The sequence below is a fragment of the Lactuca serriola genome, chromosome 5 (assembly GCF_051521515.1).
Source record: "Lactuca serriola cultivar US96UC23 chromosome 5, Lser_US96UC23_V15, whole genome shotgun sequence".
NCBI classification, from domain to species: Eukaryota; Viridiplantae; Streptophyta; class Magnoliopsida; order Asterales; family Asteraceae; genus Lactuca; species Lactuca serriola.
In genome coordinates, this window is record NC_136412.1 from 159141487 (window position 1) to 159160794 (window position 19308).

Consider the following 19308-nt stretch of genomic DNA (forward strand, 5'->3'; position numbering starts at 1 on the left):
ACAATAAGAAAGGTGGCATATGTTGAAGGTCTACAGCATAATCTCATTAGTGTGTCTCAACTGGTAGGAGGCATTGGTCTCAAAGTTTCATTTGATGATGAAGGTTCATAAATCATAGAGAAGAAATCAAAAAGGGTAATTCTCAAATCAGAAGGAAAAGGCAAAATGTTTCCTCTCAATCTCAAACCAATCAAAGGAAATCCAGCTATATGCCTATTATTCAAAGCTCATTCTGATGAAAGCTGGTTGTGGCACTGAAGGCTCTCACATCTCAACTTCAAAGACATCAACAAGCTTGTCACAGGAGGTCATGTTCGGGGTCTCCCATTGCTCAAGTTTGATCGAGAACATTTGTGTGCTGTGTGTGAAATGGGGAAGCAACGTCGTCAAAGTCACCCATCCATTATAAACACAAAAGTTGTTGAACCACTTGAGTTGCTTCACATTGACTTGTGTGGTCCATCATCTATCGAAAGCATTGGCGGTAGCAAGTATATTCTTGTTATTGTTGATGATTTCTCACGTTTTACATGGGTATTCTTTCTGAAGCACAAATCTGAGGCTACTCCTAAGCTAAAGATGTTTATTAAGCAGGTTGAAGTGCAACTGAGAAAAGTCGTTCGCAACATCAGGAGCGACAATGGACTGGAGTTCAAGAACAAAGAGTTTGAAGACCTTTTGTCAAAAAAAGGAACCAGTCACAACTTCTCAGCTCCCTACACACCTCAACAGAACGGAATTGTCGAATGACGAAACCGATCCTTGTGTGAGGCGGCCCGAACGATGCTAAGTTTTGCTTCTCTTCCTTTATATTTCTGGGCTGACGCTATTGCTGCAGCATGTTTCACGCAGAATAGGTCTTATCTCAACAAGCGCTTTTCTCTTACTCCTTATGAGATCATCAATAATAGGAAGCCAAATGTAAAATTCTTCCATGTGTTCGTTTCACGATGCTTCATCTTCAACTCCAAAGAATATCGTAACAAGTTTGACGTTAAAGCTGATGAAGGAATTTTTCTGGGACACTCACTTACTTCAAAAGCTTACCGGGTCTTAAATAAGCGCTCTAGGAAGATCGAAGAAACATATTATGTGACTTTCGATGATAACTATGTCAAAAAGCTAAAAGCTACTGACGAAAGAATTGGAGAGATTTTCACTCAAACAGGTCAAGTCACGACCTCAATTGCTAATCTGTTCGATCAGTTTGTAGAATTATTCGATGAACCTGAGAAAGCTACTCTCTCAGAAGCCAAGGCAGCAGACAACAAAGTCGACCATCTAAAGCAAATTGTCAAAGATGCTGCTAAACGAATGGGTAAAGGAGAACAAGTTTCAAACGAACCTCCTGAGCAAGGTGCTTCAGTTGAGGGGGAGAATCCACCTTCTTCAAAACAACCGAGCTCACAAATTGATGGGGAGAATTCGATTCCAGTTCCACCTGAAAGCTCAACTGCACCCGAAAGGAATTCAACACCCGAAAGCTCGACAACACCCGAAAGTCATGTAGCACCAAAAAGTCCAGCTACACCTAAAAGCTCATCAGTCGAGGGGGAGAATGCCAATATGTTCTACGACGACGATAGTCAATCTGAATTGGAAGAAATGGTGAATGCTGAACTGGATCCATCCTATGATCTAAATTACCCTCCTCTTGTTAAGTGGACCAGAGATCATCCTGTATCCCAGGTAGTGGGTAATGTCTCTAAAAAGGTCCTGACCTGATCTCAACTGAAGGCAAAGCAAATATCTCTATTCTCCAAAGTAGAGTTCTGCATGTATAATTCTTTCGTCTCAAAAGTTGAACCGAAGACAGTAAATACGGCTCTTGATCATTCTGACTGGGTTCAAACTATGCAAGATGAACTCAACGAGTTCGAAAAAAACAAAGTATGGCGCCTCATTCCAACTCCTAAAGATGCCTCAGTTGTTGGTCTCAAATGGGTATTCAGAAATAAAATGGACAAGGAAGTCAATGTGATTCGAAAACAAAGCTCATCTTGTGGTGAAAGGATACTGCCAGGAGGAAGGAATTGATTATGAGGACACTTTTGCTCCGGTAGCGAGGCTGGAATCTGTTCGAATATTTCTGGCCTATGCTGCACACAAGAACTTTGAGGTCTACCAAATGGACGTGAAATGCGCCTTTTTGAATGGAGAACTTGAAGAGACAGTTTACGTGGAGCAACCTCCTGGATTTGTTAATGAAAAGTACCCCAATCATTGTTATATTCTGGACAAGGCGGTTTACGGTCTGAAACAAGCACCTAGGGCATGGTATGAAACGCTAACCAAATTTTTAAAGATGTCAAAATTCAAACAAGGTTCGGTTGACCCAACCTTCTTTCGTAAGAAGGAAGGTAACCACCTTATGATTGGTCAAATCTATGTCGATGATATCATCTTTGGCTCAACGAATCCTAGCTTAACAGCTGAATTCAGAAAGCTGATGGAGACTAAATTTGAAATGAGCTCAACGGGTCCGATTAACTTTTTACTTGGTTTAAATATTAGACATGGACCCGAAGGCATCTTTATCAACCAGGAAGCTTATACCAAGACTCTTCTTGCTAAATTTGGCATGATGGGAGACTCAAAGGTTAAAGTTCCAATGGAATTCGGTACCAAGCTCACACCATCCTTGGAAAAACCGGCAGTCGATATTACGTTATATCGCCAGATGATTGGTTCTTTAATGTACCTTACTGCTAGCAGGCCTGATATAATGTTTTCTGTCTGTTACTGTGCTAGATTTCAGGCGAATCCTCGTGAACCCCATATGCTTGCAGTGAAAAACATACTCTGGTATCTAAAACGAACCACCTCTCTCCGTTTATGGTATGCATCAAACTCAGGATTCTTCGTTCAAGCCTACTCAGATGCAGACCTTGGAGGTTGTGGTTTAGACAGGAAAAGCACCATTGGAGGCTGCCAATTCCTAGACGGGAGGTTGGTTAGCTGGCAATCTAAGAAATAGACATGTGTATCTATGTCTACAGCCGAAGCAGAGTACATCGCAGCTACCTCCTGTACATCTCAAGTGATTTGGATCCAAAGCCAGCTTCGGGACTATGAACTTAATATGAAAAAGATCCCTCTATATTGCGATTTAAAAAGTGCAATTAGGATCTGTCACAACCCAATGCAACATTCCAAGACCAAGCATATAGCACTGAGGTATCACTTTATTAAGGATCATGTGGAACATGGGAACGTCGAAATTCACTTTGTTCGAACCACTGATCAACTGGCTGACATCTTCACCAAAGCTCTTCCTGAAGCATCTTTCAACAAAATTCTACAAGGGCTAGGAATGATGGAATCGGAGTCAGTACCAAATACTACTTCTCAAAATTAAAAGTTGGAAGCGAAATAGACCGAACGTTCGGGTTCGGGTCTCATGTGTGTCGAAATGAACCGAATGCTCGGGTTCGGGTCTTGTTCTGGTATACCGAAATGAACCGAACGCTCGGGTTCGGTCGTATTATCTAATCGTCGCTTATCACTCAAAGGTAGTTTCTTTGGTTGTAAACCTTTTGTATTATTTTCTCAAATTCATTTTTCTTATTTTCAAAGTTCTTTTCTTTTTCAAACCTATTTTGTTTTTGTCAACCGAAATAGACCGAACGCTCGGGTTCGGTTCCAAATTTTTTTTGTGTGTGTCCAATTTTTTTTTTGCGTCTCATTTTTTTTATTATTTATTCTTTTTCTTTAAATCAAAAATTCCAAAAATATTTTTTTTTACTCCTTTTCTTATTTTCTTTTCGTGAATTTAAAAACTCTAAAAATATTTTTTTTGTTATTTTTTTCTATTATTTTGGTTTGTTTTGTGTCTTATCTTTTTCTGTGTCTATTTGTGGGGAAATCATTTCACTAGTTAAGTGTCCCTAGAAGCATGCTGCTGTATGTGTCCAAAGCCTCACCTGATTCTGAATAATAGCTTTACTGACTTGGTACAAACAAACCTTGTGTTCCCAATTAGGCTTTCATATTTATTCTAATTATGAGCTATCTAACTCTCTTCTCACATGAGATAGGAGTTTTCTGCTTGGTCCCTATTTTAACAGCAGAGGTACTTTGGTTTCTTTACACCATCTCCAATATTTTTCTCCATCCTATTCGCTTCATACACGTAACCCTTGAGACTCTCAGAAATTAACATTGAGGTTTATGGTTACACAATTTCTACGTTTATGATCTTAGCTTCGTGCCACTACGTGCTAAGTGAAACCCACAATCCAATACCTACTATGCATTGACGGTGAACATTCAATTTTGCTCTAAGCTTTCACTAACGAATTGACGGATGTATCAATGAGGATGGAAAGTCAAATCTCTAATTCTCTTTTGTGTGATTCCTATGAAATTGTTAAGTCCTATAACATTTCTTCCCTTGGAATCCAGTTTTAATTTTTTTTTGAGACTTTACATAAACTATTTTATCTAGCCACTTATATTATTTCAAACCTACTTGTTCAACAGACTTCATTGGTCTCACAAGTACTTCGTTCGATTTCTGTCTTATATCAAGATCAGGAATTCTGAATTGAAGCGAAAGCCACCCAAATTAGCCTGATTAAAAGAAGCCATTCAACACTTCTCAATAAGTGTCTGATCGTTATTCAACGGGAAACCATACAAACACTCTGAAGTCTCTCTTGACTTTGAAGGAAGAGATTCGTGTCTGGGATCCTTTGTTTCGTGTCTTTAATGACATCACAAAATCCCTCATACGTGTTGCTTTATTTCCTTTTCTTTTACACACTAAGCATGAAAATCTTTTTTATTTTCCAAAAGGTTTCATTAATTACACGGCATAATTTTTTAAATGGGATTTGCAGTTATAAGGGAGTTGTGGTTAATTTTGATCCACGTGGTCAATTTTGCTTTAAGATGCCGTTTAATCTAAAAGGATAAGATGCTGACTCAGGCGGGAGTCCAATCGATTTGATTTTCAAACGGCGCTTGAAGGCCAGGCGTGCAAAGCGGAACCGTTTCGTTTAAAAACGGCACCTGATGGGAAGGCGTGTAAATCGGGAATGACACTCTCTCTCATGCGTAATCATCGGAGATACCAACTGTCACGCATCCATCACTTCCGAAAAACCCTTCGTATTTCCCTCAAAGATTTGGGACATATTCTTCTCTCTCTTCTACCCACAGTATGAAAGGTAACGTAAACCATTGTTTACCTCTTTACTGCACTCATATTTCAGAGAGCAAGAAAACCTTCAAGCATTCTACTATTCATCATCTCTCCCATCTTCTTCACAACAATGGCGGATTCTTCATCAACTCATGCTACTTCCCACATCCTCCCGATTCGTCCCCAACATAGTTTGATCATCGATCTTACTCCTCAGGTCTATGATGCATTCATGTTCCCGATAATCGAATGCCTCAAGTACTCGCCGATTGCTCCTGCTCTCACCAAAGTTGAAGCAGTTCCTATGGAGTTCTTATCTTAGATCTTCGCCACTGCTCATTACGACAAGGCAGTCGACAGGATCTTCTTCGACGTGCTTGTACACAAGGCGTCAATCTCCAAGCAACATTTCTGCTCAATTTTAGGGTTTGAACTTGATTCAACTAGGGTTAACCCTGAATCAATTCCGGTGGGTCACATGTTCTCTATGTTCTACAACATGGGGTATACTGAGGTGCTGACAACGGTCACGAAGTTCAAGAAATTGTGCCTGCCTCCTCAGTGGAATAGGTTGTTTACAGTGTTGTTCAAGGGGCTGTCTGAACGCAGTGCTGGATCATACGGAGTAAGTCGTCTGTTCATCTCGATTCTCTACGGGATCTACAACGGTATCAACTTGGACTACGGGTCGGTCCTATGGCAACAGTTGATTCAAAGTCTGTCTTCTACATCTCGGCATTCCGAGATTTCCTACGCTCGTTTTTGGACTCTTATTACAAAATGGGTGATGGACAAGTACCACGTCCCCATTGTTGTAGGTTCTCCAATGTCTTCGATTGGTACTTTCCATACCACGAAGATCATTGTCTCCGATGCCTCCAAATTTCAATTCATTGGCTCAATCCCTGAGTCGATGTATGGAGACGTTCCTGCCGACAACCGGATTATTAAAACATACAAGGAGTTTCGACGCTCTGGTCCGAGAGAGCTTACTCTTGAAATGCTAAAGTCCATCCATGAAGCTGACAAGCCTGCACCAAGGGGAAAGAAAACTGACAAAGACAAAGACAAGCAATTTGGTAAGGGAGCGAAAGGCCCATCTCCCAAGAAACGAAAAACCACCAAGGCTGTCCAATCCCCTCTGCTGAAGAAGAGAAAAACCCAACCAAGGCGAAAGCTGATTATCGCTTCCTCTTCAAGCGAATCTGAGAGAGAGAGTTCTGACTCTGACGGATCTCCTCATGGTAACACTCCACCACGATCGCCTACTCCAGAAGTTCACTTTTCCACTTCTCCAATCTCTTCTCCACCAGTTACCATTCCCATTTCCATTCCCCCCATAACCTCCACCACTCAAATACCATCCACGTCCATGCCAGTACCCCCACCCATATTTACCGAAGCAACCACCACAACCAATGCTGAAGTAAGAACCAACGTATCTGATACGGGGTTTCATACTAAAGCACCCGAACCCACACCAACTACCGAACATACCACCCAACCCGAACCTATAACAACTACCGTGCCTCCACCCTCACCACCCCCATCATCTCCTGCTCATGCAATAGAGAGTGAAGAACCATTCCTCGGTGGGGAGGACATGACCTTTGATTCGGTCTATTATAGCCCGTTTCAAGTTCAGAGTGATGACGATGATGATGCTCCTATCACAAAGAGGCATATCAAGGAGCTTCATGATAAACTAGATTCTCTCATCGCCTCCTCTTCCTCATCCCAGTCTACCATCTCTGAAGCTGCCATTCAGAAGATTATTGATGCTTTTTCCAAAGCTCATCAAGTCTCTCTAGACTCTGTCACTGCAGCCATTCATGCCTCAATGAAAGCCTATGAGGCAGCGACCGAAAAGGTCGATAAACTATTCACTGATGCTTCTTCATTGTTACAGTCATTACAGGAAAATGCTGAAGCCACCAAAACAAAGCTGGAACCTATTGTCAACCAGCTGGCTACCTCAGTTGCATCAGAACTGAAGTCTTTTGCTTCTCTTCGTCAGACTCCCTCAGACGACAACTCAACGTTTAAGGCGACGATTGAGGAACGATTGACTAAGCTCCATGAGGACCTTGCTGCTGAAAACTCACTCATGGATGCTCTTGCCAGAAAGACCACCGCTCTGAAGGTCAAGAGTCTTTAACTCTCCAATTCTCAAAAGGAGGTTGAGTCTCTTCGATCTGAAGCAGAGGTGATTTCATCGTGTGTTTCGGATGTCCACGCATCCATTTCAAACATCCTAGAAGCACATGACCCGATACTCAACTATTCTGTTAGGCGAACTCTTGCAGAAAAACTTGCTCCTGCCCTCTCTCTCCTGAGCAAGATTGAAGGGCTCCTTGATTTCGTGTCCATTCCGAAACAAGGGGGAGAAAAAGAAAATGTGTCTCAACCGCCTCCTTCTTCAACAACAACACACACAACCGAACCTCTTCCTATAGGCCAAGCCTCAGGTTCGGGTGTAAAAGACAAGGGCAAGCAAATTGCTGAGGAGAGTGATGAAGATAAGGAGACCATTGCCGACCTTCTAAAGAAGCAAGGTCGAGATAAAGATGCTGACATCAGCGCTCGTGTGGCTAGAGAGGCTGAAGAAGCCGAAAGAAGATAGAAAGAAGCTCACGACCTTCTCGAGAGCAGGAAAACTCTCTTTCCTCCTTGGACTCTTGAGAAGTTGCTGAAAGAAGCCATAGAAACTCCAAGCATCTTGTGGCTAGAACCAGTGATCTCACTTGATCGTGATAATACTGTCGATTCTCAGTTCGACATGCCACTGACCCAAAAGGCATTTGTTTTTCATGCCTTTGACAACATTGCTGAGGTCCCTCATTGTCATCCAAAGGTTGAGAGGGACTTAGTCGAATTCTATCTGAGGGCCGCTCAACCATAGTACCAAACATGGAGCGCTTAGAAGATTATCAATGTTTGGGTTCTAAAGCCGTACAGGGAAGGAGACTTCACCAACGTTCGGTTTAAGGTGCTGAGAGGATCTGCCAAGACCGAACATGCCATCTCGCTTGCTGATCTTCCCAACTTGAATCCACACGACTGGATCATCTTGCACAACATCCTTCTTACAAACGAACCAGAATATGGTCCGATCATCGACCACTTCAAGAGGATGCTTGTTTGTTACATCATGGAAGTCGCCAAGATGGATCAGGTGATAGCGAGCGTATTCAAGAAAAAACCTACCATATCTCCTGTTGGCTCAGCAAGTGACCTAAACATGATGCAGATGGGAAAGATAGACCCAAAGAGAAACTCCGTTATGTTTACCAGAAACGAAGGCCAGAAATGTCTTTTCTCTTTGGTAGACAAACATCTCTATACCACTGCATGTCTGGAACATGTCTTAGGGATCATTCATCGGTGCAAGCAGAACTCGGCGGATGACAAGAAGTACTTTGATGATATGATTCAATGGTACATTTACTTCAGATAGACAATCCTCGCCCTTATCTCGCGTCTGTTTGATACAACCAAGAAGGTTCAAGCAGCTGGTCCAAGCAAGAAGAAATGATAGTCTCTCTCCAAAATTGATGCAAAGGGGGAGATTGTTAGGACCAGTTTTGTGTTGTGTCTTTGGGCTCGTTAGCAAGTCCAATTTTTGTCTCTGGTATGGGCCTATCCATCCATGAGTTTTATGTAGGGTTTATTATAAATAGATGCTTGCATGCATCCTAGAACGTAACGATTAGATAAGAATTGATAGAGATTTTCAAGTGTATTCATCGTTCTTATTTTTGTAACCCTAGAATCCTCTACAGCGGAAGTTCTTAATTGAGCTCTGCTGAGGATTGAGTTAATCTAATCATTCGACTCATTCAGATCCGTACTTGTGTTTTGCTCTCATTGTTTTTTTTACGTTCTTTATTTACCTGTTTCAAAGATCTAATCGATCAAAGAGTTCTTACAACTCATAAGAAATAAAGCGAATTAGCCTTCCTAAGCCCTTTAAACGTTACTTATATAACTAGACATATATAGGCATTCATTTGACAATATAAAAGTATGAAATAGTTTAAAAGCAATTTGACATATAAGAATGAGTTTTGATAAAGAGTTTGTAAAGCAGTTTAAAATATAGTAAACCCACTTGTTTGATAGTTATTAATCACATGTGATTGATCTAATAACTATAAAGATTCAAGTTGTATCCCCCCATAAAAGAATTTAAAAGTATTTAAAAGGTTGATTAGAGGTATGAACTCACCTGTAGTGAGTGGTTTGGATGAACTGATGAGATAGGATTGCTAGGTGTCAAGTGATGACTTGAACACACACAAGGATCCTATTTAACATATAATAACACATATATGTAACTAATTAGCTTTTAGACAACTAATTAACAAAGTTAAGACTTTCTAGGACATGTAAAACACCTTAAATAAGTGTTATAAGTCCTGAGGATTGCATCTAACTGTTGTGGGACGTTGCTATTGATTTTAGGGTTAAAGATGACACTTTATTGGAGTTCATGGTTTTGTGACCATAACTCCTTGAGTTTACGGCCGTAAACTCATGGGTTTACGGTTGTAAACTCATGTGTCTTTGACCATTTGATGTTTTGAAGTTCTATAAGTTGCTAGAATCATTTCTACTTGATGTACAAGCCTATGGAAGTGATTAGGGCACCATTTCACTCGTATATAAAGTTTACGGCCCTTAGACTATTTTCCTTTGGGTTTACAGCCGTAAACTCCTATGGTTAATGGTGTTTTGGTGTTTTCAAGTCCTTAACTCAATGGTATGAGGTTCCAAGATAGTATTCAAGGCTTACTAGTGTGTTAGGGGTGTCAAAACCCCCATTTATGGTGTTTATGGTTTTGGGAGATTCCCAAGCCGTAAACCAATGTTTGTGGGTGTTTTTGGTGATTTTCCAATGTCAAACACATTAAGGAAGGGTCCTATGCTATTTTTCAACTCTTAGAAGAATCAAGGGTATACTTTGGTACTCATTATAGTGTTTACGGCCCAAGAACATCTTGGACCGTAAACACCTTTGCTCCTTGATTCATTGGGTGTTTTCTTGATGTTCATAATAGTAACTAGCTTAATAACACTCTAGGATGGAAGTACTTACTAGATTGAAGCTTGAAAGGTGTTAAAAGTCCAAGAACACCAGTGTGTGTTCTTGGTGTTCTTGGTGAAACTAAGAACACTTGAAGATCTATATAAATTCACGGTTGAACTTATGTTAGATCACTAGATTAAGGTATATAACAACTTAATAGGGCTTGAAACACTTACAAGATTGAAGATCTTGAAGAAAACTTGGATGATACTTGAGAGAGTTTTGTGTTTACTCTTGAAAGAAAGTGAAAAAGTGGCAAAATATGACTAAGTGTCAAATATATACTCTCTTTTGGGGTTTACGGCCGTAAACACCCTTGTTTAGGCCGTAAACTCCAAACTCTTGGAGTATTGAGACCTTATTGATGCACAGTAAACCCTAGGGCATCCTCTCCCTGATCTCTCTTAAAGTACTAGGTTATAGAACAATCAAAATGACTCCAAAACTGTTAAATTTTAGAAATTACAAGGTTGAATTTGATTGAATGCAGGGACTGATATAAGCTAGAAATTTAGAGTTGTCACATCATCCTCCCCTTAGAAGGAATTTTGTCCTGAAATTAGAGTTTAAGCAAATATAGAAGTTACAAATAACTAAGCGAAAAAATGAGGATATTTCAGTTTCATATGATCCTCGCGCTCCCATGTGAATTCAGGTCCTCGCTTGGCATTCCAACAAACCTTCACGATCGGGATACGACTTTGTTTCATTCGCTTGACCTCTCGGTCCATGACTTCTACTGGTTCTTCCACGAAGTTGAGGCTCTCGTTGATCTCGATCCCATCGAGAGGGATTACAAGAGTCTCGTCGGATAGACACTTTTTCAAGTTAGACACGTGGAAGGTAGGGTGTACGCTACTGAGCTCATGCGGTAGATTGAGTTTGTAAGCTACAGGGCCGATTATTGCGAGAATCTCATAAGGCCCTATGTATCTTGGATTAAGCGTAGATTTTCTGTCGGTCTCTAAAGGCTTTCAATCGTTCACAGATCTGAACGATCTTCTCTGTCATTTCCCATATGATTTCCGAAGTGGTGAGAGTGCTCTCAGGAACTTGTCCTTTAGCTAACTGCGTGTCGCCAACTTCAGCCCAACACATAGGAGATCTGCACTTACGACCATAGAGAGCTTCGAAGGGAGCAGCCTTTATGCTTGTGTGATAGCTATTGTTGTAGGAAAATTCGACAAGGGGTAAATAGACATCCCATGCCTTTCCGAAATAAATCACACATGATCTCATCATGTCTTCCAAAGTTTGTATCGTTCTCTCACTTTGCCTGTCGGTCTGGGGATGGTAGGCTGTACTCATGTCTCGCCTAGTTCCTAGGGATTTTTGTAACGGCTGCCAGAACCTAGAAGTGAACCTACTATCTCTGTTAGAGATAATGGATATCGGAACTCCATCTTGTCCGTCTCTTTATTTGGCAAGAAATGCTTGGATTTGGTTAATCTGTCGACGATGACCCAAATGGTATCAAGTCCACCCATTTTCTTGGGCAATTTGGTTAAAAAGTCCATAGTAATCCGCTCCCATTTCCACTCCGGTATCTCAGGTTGTTGCACTAAACCTGAGGGTTCTGGTACTCGACCTTAACCTTTGTGCAAGTAAGGCATTTACTCACGTAGGTAGCAATCGCTGCTTTCATGTTAGGCCACCAATATAGTTTCTTAAGATCCAGATACATCTTATCTAAACCTGGGTGAATGGAATACCTAGAATTGTGAACTTCCATCATGACCAAGTCTCTGAAGTCACCGTGTTTCGGTGTCCAGATACGATCCATGAGGTACAAGGCTACATCACCCTTTGCTTCTATATTTTTATCCGTTCCTCTCAAGGATTCACCTGCCACGTTTTCAGGTTTCAAGGCTTCAAGTTGAGCCTCTTTGATTTGCGTGGACAAGTGTGAATGGATCGTCATGGTCAGAGACTTGACTCTCCGACCGGTGTATTCTTTCCGACTCAGGGCATCAACTACTACATTGGCTTTACCGGGGTGATAACGAATGTCACATTAGTAGTCATTGAGTAGTTCAACCCATCGTCGTTTTCGTATGTTAAGCTCCTTCTGATCAAAGATGTTTTGAAGGCTTTTGTGGTCAGTGAAATAGGTACTCTTCGTTCCATAAAGGTAGTGCCTCCATATCTTTAGAGCAAACACAACTTCTCCAAGTTCGAGGTCGTGAGTTGTGTAATTCACTTCATGTGTTTTCAACTGCCTCGAGGCATAGGCGATGACTTTATCTCATTGCATGAGAACACAATCGAGTCCTTGATTGGATGCATCGCAATAAACAACAAAGTCTTCTATTCCTTCAAAAAGGGATAGTATTGGTGCGGTGCACAAGTCTCGTTTCAGTGTTTGGAATGCTTTCTCCTGTTTCGCTTCCCATTCAAATGCCACACCTTTCTGGGTTAATGTCGTTAGAGGCTTCGCGATGCTAGAGAAGTTCTTGATGAACCTGCAATAGTAGCCAACAAGACCTAGAAATTGACGAGTTTCGGTAGGTATCCTTGAAGCTGACCAGTTCTCAATGGCCTTAATTTTTGAAGGGTCCATGTGAATTCCCTCTTTGCTAACAACGTGTCCCAAGAACTCGACTCGTCGAATCCAAAACTCGCACTTAGAGAACTTCGCATAAAGCTTCTCTGATCGTAGTGTTCCTAAGACCTTATGTAGCTGTTGACTATGATCCTCCTTACTTTGAGAGTAGATCAATATGTCATATATAAAGACTATGACAAATTGATCCAAATAAGGACGGTATACCCTATTTATTAGGTCCATGAATATTGTTGGGGCGTTAGTCAGTCCGAATGGCATCACTACAAACTCGTAGTGCCCATATCGAGTTCGGAAAGCTGTCTTTGGAACATCTTCTTCTAGTACGCGCAATTGGTGATACCCGGATCTTAGATCAACCTTTGAGAAGTAGCTCACTCCTTGAAGTTGATCGAATAGGTCGTCAATGCGTGGTAGAGGATAACAATTTTTGATGGTCAACTTGTTTAGCTCCCTGTAATCGATGCACATACGGGACGATCCATCTTTCTTCTTCACGAACAAGACCGGTGCTCCCCATGGTGAGAAGCTTGGTCTTATAAATCCCTTTCTGAGGAGTTCGTTAAGCTGACTGGAAAGTTCCTGCATGTCAGCCGGAGCTAGACGATAAGGTGATTTGGCTACTGGGGTAGCCCCTGGTATTAAGTCGATTCGGAACTCGACTTGACGTTGCAGTGGTAATCTTGGTAATTCTTCTGGAAAAATGTCGGGAAAATCGCGTACCTCAGGAATGTTCTTTAGGGCTTGATTCTCTTTGCTAGTATCAACAACATGAGTAAGGAATGCGTGACATTCCTTTCGTAAACACGTATGGGCTTGCATGCTAGAGATGATGCGAAGGCTCGTGCCGGGTTTGTTGCCGTAAATTATAAGGGTTGCACTAGAAGGAAGGCTTAGGCGAAATGCTTTCTCGTAACACATGATATCGGCATGATGAAGACTCAACCAATCCATGCCGATTATGATGTCGAAGCTTTTAATTGAAACCGGCATGAGATCAATTGGAAACGAATGGCTATCTAATGTTTGAGTACATCCTATGTAAATGCTGTTAGTGATCTCGGTCTTCCCGTTAGCTATTTCTACTCTGAAGGATTCTCTAAGTGAACATGGTCTTTGTTTAATCAAATGAGCAAATTTTTTATTAACGAAACTCCTTTCGGATCTGCTAGCAAACTGAATACATGCAAACAAGTTATCGAGGAGGAACGTACCGGTAACCACAGTAGGATCGGCTACCGCTTCCTCGTGGCCTATAGCCAACACTCGTCCCATTCCACCAGCATTTGCTACCTTAGGGAAGTTTCTTTTAAAGTGACCTGCCTCGCCACATCCATAACAAGATTGGCCCACTCCTGTTCCGGTGACTTGATTGACCGGCCTTGCCGGGGCCTTACAGAAACGGGGAGTGTGCCTAGTTCTATTGCAGTTCGCGCACTACATTACACGGAAAGGGCCGTTATGATGAAAAGTGCATTTGTTGCACTTGGGTAAATTTCCGGTATACGGCTTTCTTGGCGCATCGGTAGTAGGTGCAATCGCGGCATGAACTGCTACAACTTGTTGTTTCTTCGCAGAGTTCTGCGCCGATTTACCCTTCTTGTTTTCCCAAAACTTTCGCTTTTTGTCAGCGGCTCTAGGGTTTTCTGAAATTGCTAGGGTGGTGGTTGCTGTTGGGGCGTGGACTCCATGATCTATGAGTCGCTGTGCCAATCGCTTGGCACTATCAAAAGTAGTAGGGTTTGAGGATAGAACGTTTCCTTGAAAGGGAAGTTACAACCCCCATATGTACCTTTCTACTTTCTTTCCCTCTGAGGGAACCATGTTAAGGCACAGGGCCACCAGCTCGCTGAATCTGCTGGTATAAGAAACTATATCGGAGCCTTTCGTCTTTAGGCCCCATAGTTCCTCTTCCAATATCTGGATTTCGCCCCTCGGGCAGTATTCCTCAATCATACGGTCTTTCAGAGCTCCCCATCCCATGGCATTAGCCACAATTAGAGACATTGCCTTGAAATGTCTGTTCCACCACGTCAGAGGCTTTCCTTCGAATGTGCGGACGACGAATTTAACTTTGCTCCTTGCAGGGTAAGAACAGATTTCAAAGACAGATTCTGTCTTCTCGAACCATTGCGAGAGGGCAATGACTCCGCTAGTCCCTAGGAAGGGTTTTGGCTTATAGTTAGTGAAGTCTTTGTGGAAGCATTCTCTCGAGCGCACGATGACTTCATCATGAGTCGGTTCGACAGGTACTCCACCTCCGGTAGAACCAATTGAATGGTATTGAGCCATGGCTGTTGCCACAGCCACAACTACTGGAACATTCAATGCCGCAGAATCGAATTGTGGAGTAGGTGGTGGAGTTGCTTCAATGGTTGGGGGATTACGTCTGTTAGACTTGCGAGGAGGCATCTTTCAGCTATACGTTTAAAAGATGAACATAAGGATAAGAATCCAATAGAATAGAATGAATGAGTCTCATGAACTAAATCGCCATAGTTCAACAACCAATGCGAGTACGAGTTCTATAGAGTTCTTGTAAATTGAAAAATGAAAGTTTTTGATTAAAGATTTCTCAAGTGAATAGATATCTGTCAATAATATTGGTATTAATGACATAACGAGTTCAGGAAAAATGACCTAGAAGTAGGGCTTACATCAAACCATAACGGAAAATTTTGACAGGTGAAACTTACCATAAACAGATATTGTATACTAGTGTCTATACGATGACCTAGATATTATCCGAAGGTTTGAGTAGATCACGCTCTACTTGTTGCTAGATCCAGCTTTTGATCTAGACAATACACGTTCCAGTTTGCATATACGCCTATTCTGTATCAGCTGTAGATCACACAACTCTCGGACTTCGGCTCGAGATGCCGCTTGTTCTTCTTGTAGGAAGTTGCTACGATCTCTTGTCGCACTATGTTGAGCTTCTAGATTACGGAGACGAATAGCATCGGCTCCAGTGTTAGCTTTGATCTGCATCATGCGAGCGATGGTAGCTCTTCTATGTTCAGTATTACGGGAAATACGACGAACTATCACGGGAAGTGCTCTATCAGCTGACCCTCCAGCTTTCAAGTTATAGAAGCTTCAGTCTCCTTGGTATGGGTGATTCTGACCTTGTTCAACGCTCCACCTGTCTATGGCTACACCCCACAGAGGCGTCGGGCCCTGAAAAGCCATATGAGGGTTCTGAACTTGAACTGGGGCTTCTAAAGGTAGGTCTTCGACTTCGGATTCAGAGTCTTGGTCTTCCGGAAAGTCTTCAGCAAGTTCATTATCAAGGGGAATTGCGGGTTCATCTTCTGGTTCAGTGTCGAGCCAACCAGCATTTCCTTGATTCGGAAAGTACGGATCTCCAGCGTGATGAAATCCAACTATTAATCTAGACGAGAAATAAGGGTAAGAATGATTAATAATTCTAAGTAAAGCGATAACTAATTACAAGTTTCTAGAAGAGAAACTTACAGCTAAACCTAATTAATTACGACTTTTACCGTGTCCTTCTACGAGAACATACTGCATACTAGTTATATACTGGATGGGTCGAGTAGACCTTCGAATGCCTAATCCTGCTCTAAGCCCACATCCCAACGAGGAAAATGAAATAAAGTTTAAATCACACATTCTAAGTCTATGAAACTTAGTTGTATATAACCATGATGTATGCACTTAGTGCTCGTAGAACTATCAGCAAAAGCCTTTAGTTCACATGAAATTCGTTTTCTTGAATGAATAGTGCCTAAAATACTCCAATAGTATTTTACTTTATGTTTTGTTCTCATGATAATCTTATGGTAGTATTGGTAAGTTTGTAGACTTGTTTTCATAGCATAACCATTCTTGGGCATGTGCTAATCACTCCACGGACCAGCATAGTTGATCAGGCTATGCCAGTCCCAAGACTAACCATACATCCCCGAGCTTACCTCTGATATTCAACAACCGTAATACTTTTGTTCTGTTCTAGTATGATACTGGTTTGTAGTAAGTATGAAGATATTATATACTCTTGGTTAAGTATTTTAGTACTTAAAGTATAAACTCTTGGTCAGAGTATTTTAATCCCAAATGCGTTTATAGTTTGTATATATCTTTTATGGGTTGATATACTCGATTCACTATAAACAATGCTCTGATACCAATCTGTCACACCCCAAAACCAAGAACGGTGGAAACGTTCTAGAGCGGAGGACATCATGTACAGTATCATAACAATGCAAGTAGTAAATAAGCAAACAACATCTTCCATTACATTAACATAATAATTCAATACAATAGTGTGTTCTGTAAAGTTATAAGACACCAAAATGATATAACAAAATATAAGACGAGTCTTGAAGCTCCGTCTTCTCAAAAGCTGCCATCTTTACCTATCTACTGATGACCTGAGAATACAAGTTATTTTGAAAGAGTGTATCAGCATAAAAGCGGGTGAGTTCATAAATAATCAGTCTCGTTGATTGTAAGAAAATGTTTGTAAGTAAGTGTTTATGTATGTTTGAAATCTCCTAGAAAATCCTATATTTTCTACTAAAAAGTAGCCTTCTACCAAGGCATCATATGTTTGAATGTTTGTTTCTTGTAAGAATGTGTATTTTCCTTAGTGCAACTATCATTATAAAAAATATAGTTTATGTATTACCTTTTATGTGAATATGTCACAATGTGAATTTAATAGGAAAATAATGTAGTACTGTAATGTTTGTAATATAGTAACTACTGCTGTACTAACTACCTTAACTCTATTATTAATTAAGGTAAATTATGCAGAGCTCGAACCCATACTTGATTGACTAGTAAATACACGACGTAAGAAGACGTCGATGAAGAATGAATCATGTCACCTGTAGATCTGCAGATCCCACTGTAGCTAGCAGCGTGGTGTAGGATGGTCAGTCCAATATAGATCTATACACACTTCACGCTCTCCTTCTAGGAGACTCTTGCATAAAAAACGAGGCACAACAGTGATGCTATTCTCCGAAGTAGTGGCTCGCAATTATAATATTCTTTGTAGTGTAATGTATGTTTTCAGAATATCTCGTAATAGTAAGTATTGATTCTCGTAATAGTATAGATTCTCGTTATAGTGTTGATTCTCGTAATAGTATTGATTCTCGTTATAGTGTTGATTCTTGTAATAGTATTGATTCTCGTTATAGTGTTGATTCTCATAATAGTATTGATTCTTGTTATAGTGTTGATCCTAAACTATACCTATTATAGTTTACTAGAATGTATGTATATGAATTAAAGTATACCTTTGCTACCCAAAGGTAATGAACTAATTAATGGAACTTTTATGTCTACATATGTATACATGATATATAACTAATATTTAGACGACCTTCGGACGGATCACCTATGCCCTAAACCCACATCCCAACAAGGAAAAGAAAATAAAGCGAGTTAGCCTTCCTAAGCCCTTTAAACATTACTTATAAAACTAGTCATATATAGGCATGCATTTTACAATATAAAAGTATGAAATAGTTTAAAAGGAATTTGACATATAAGAATGAGTTTTGATAAAGAGTTTGTAAAACAGTTTAAAATATAGTAAAATCACTTGTTTGATAGTTATTAATCACATGTGATTGATCTAATAACTATAAAGATTCAACTTGTATTCCCTATAAAAGCATTTAAAAGTATTTAAAAGGTTGATTTGGGGCATGAACTCACCTTTAGTGAGTGGTTTGGATGAACTGGTGAGATAGGATTGCTAGGTGTCAAGTGAAGACTTGAATACACACAAGGATCCTATTTAACATATAATAACACATATATGTAAATAATTAGCTTTTAGACGACTAATTAACAAAGTTAAGACTTTGTAGGACATGTAAAACACCTTAAATAAGTGTTATAAGTCCTGAGGATTGCATCTAAGTGTTGTGGGACACTGCTATTGAGTTTAGGGTTAAAGATGATACTTTATTGGAGTTTACGGATTTGTGACCATAAATCCTTGAGTTTACGGCCGTAAACTCATGGGTTTATGGTCGTAAACTCATGTGTCCTTGACCATTTGATGTTTTGAAGTCCTACACGTTCCTAGAAGCATTTCTACTTGATGTACAAGCCTATGGAAGTGATTAGGGCACCATTTCACTCCTATATGGAGTTTATGGCCCTTAGACCATTTTCATTTGGGTTTACAGCCGTAAACTCCTATGGTTAATGCTCTTTTCATGTTTTCAAGTCCTTAACTCAATGGTATGAGGTTCCAAGATAGTATTCAAGGCTTACTAGTGTGTTAGGGGTGTCAAAACCCTCATTTATGGTGTTTACGGTTTTGGGAGATTCCCAAACCGTAAACACATGTTTGTGGTAATTTTCCAGTGTGAAACACATCAAGGAAGGGTCCTATGCTATTTGTCAACGCTTAGAAGAATCAAGGGTATACTTTGGTACTCATTATAGTGGTTACAACCCAAGAACATCTTGGACCGTAAACATCTTTTCTCCTTGATTCCTTGGGTATTTTATTGATGT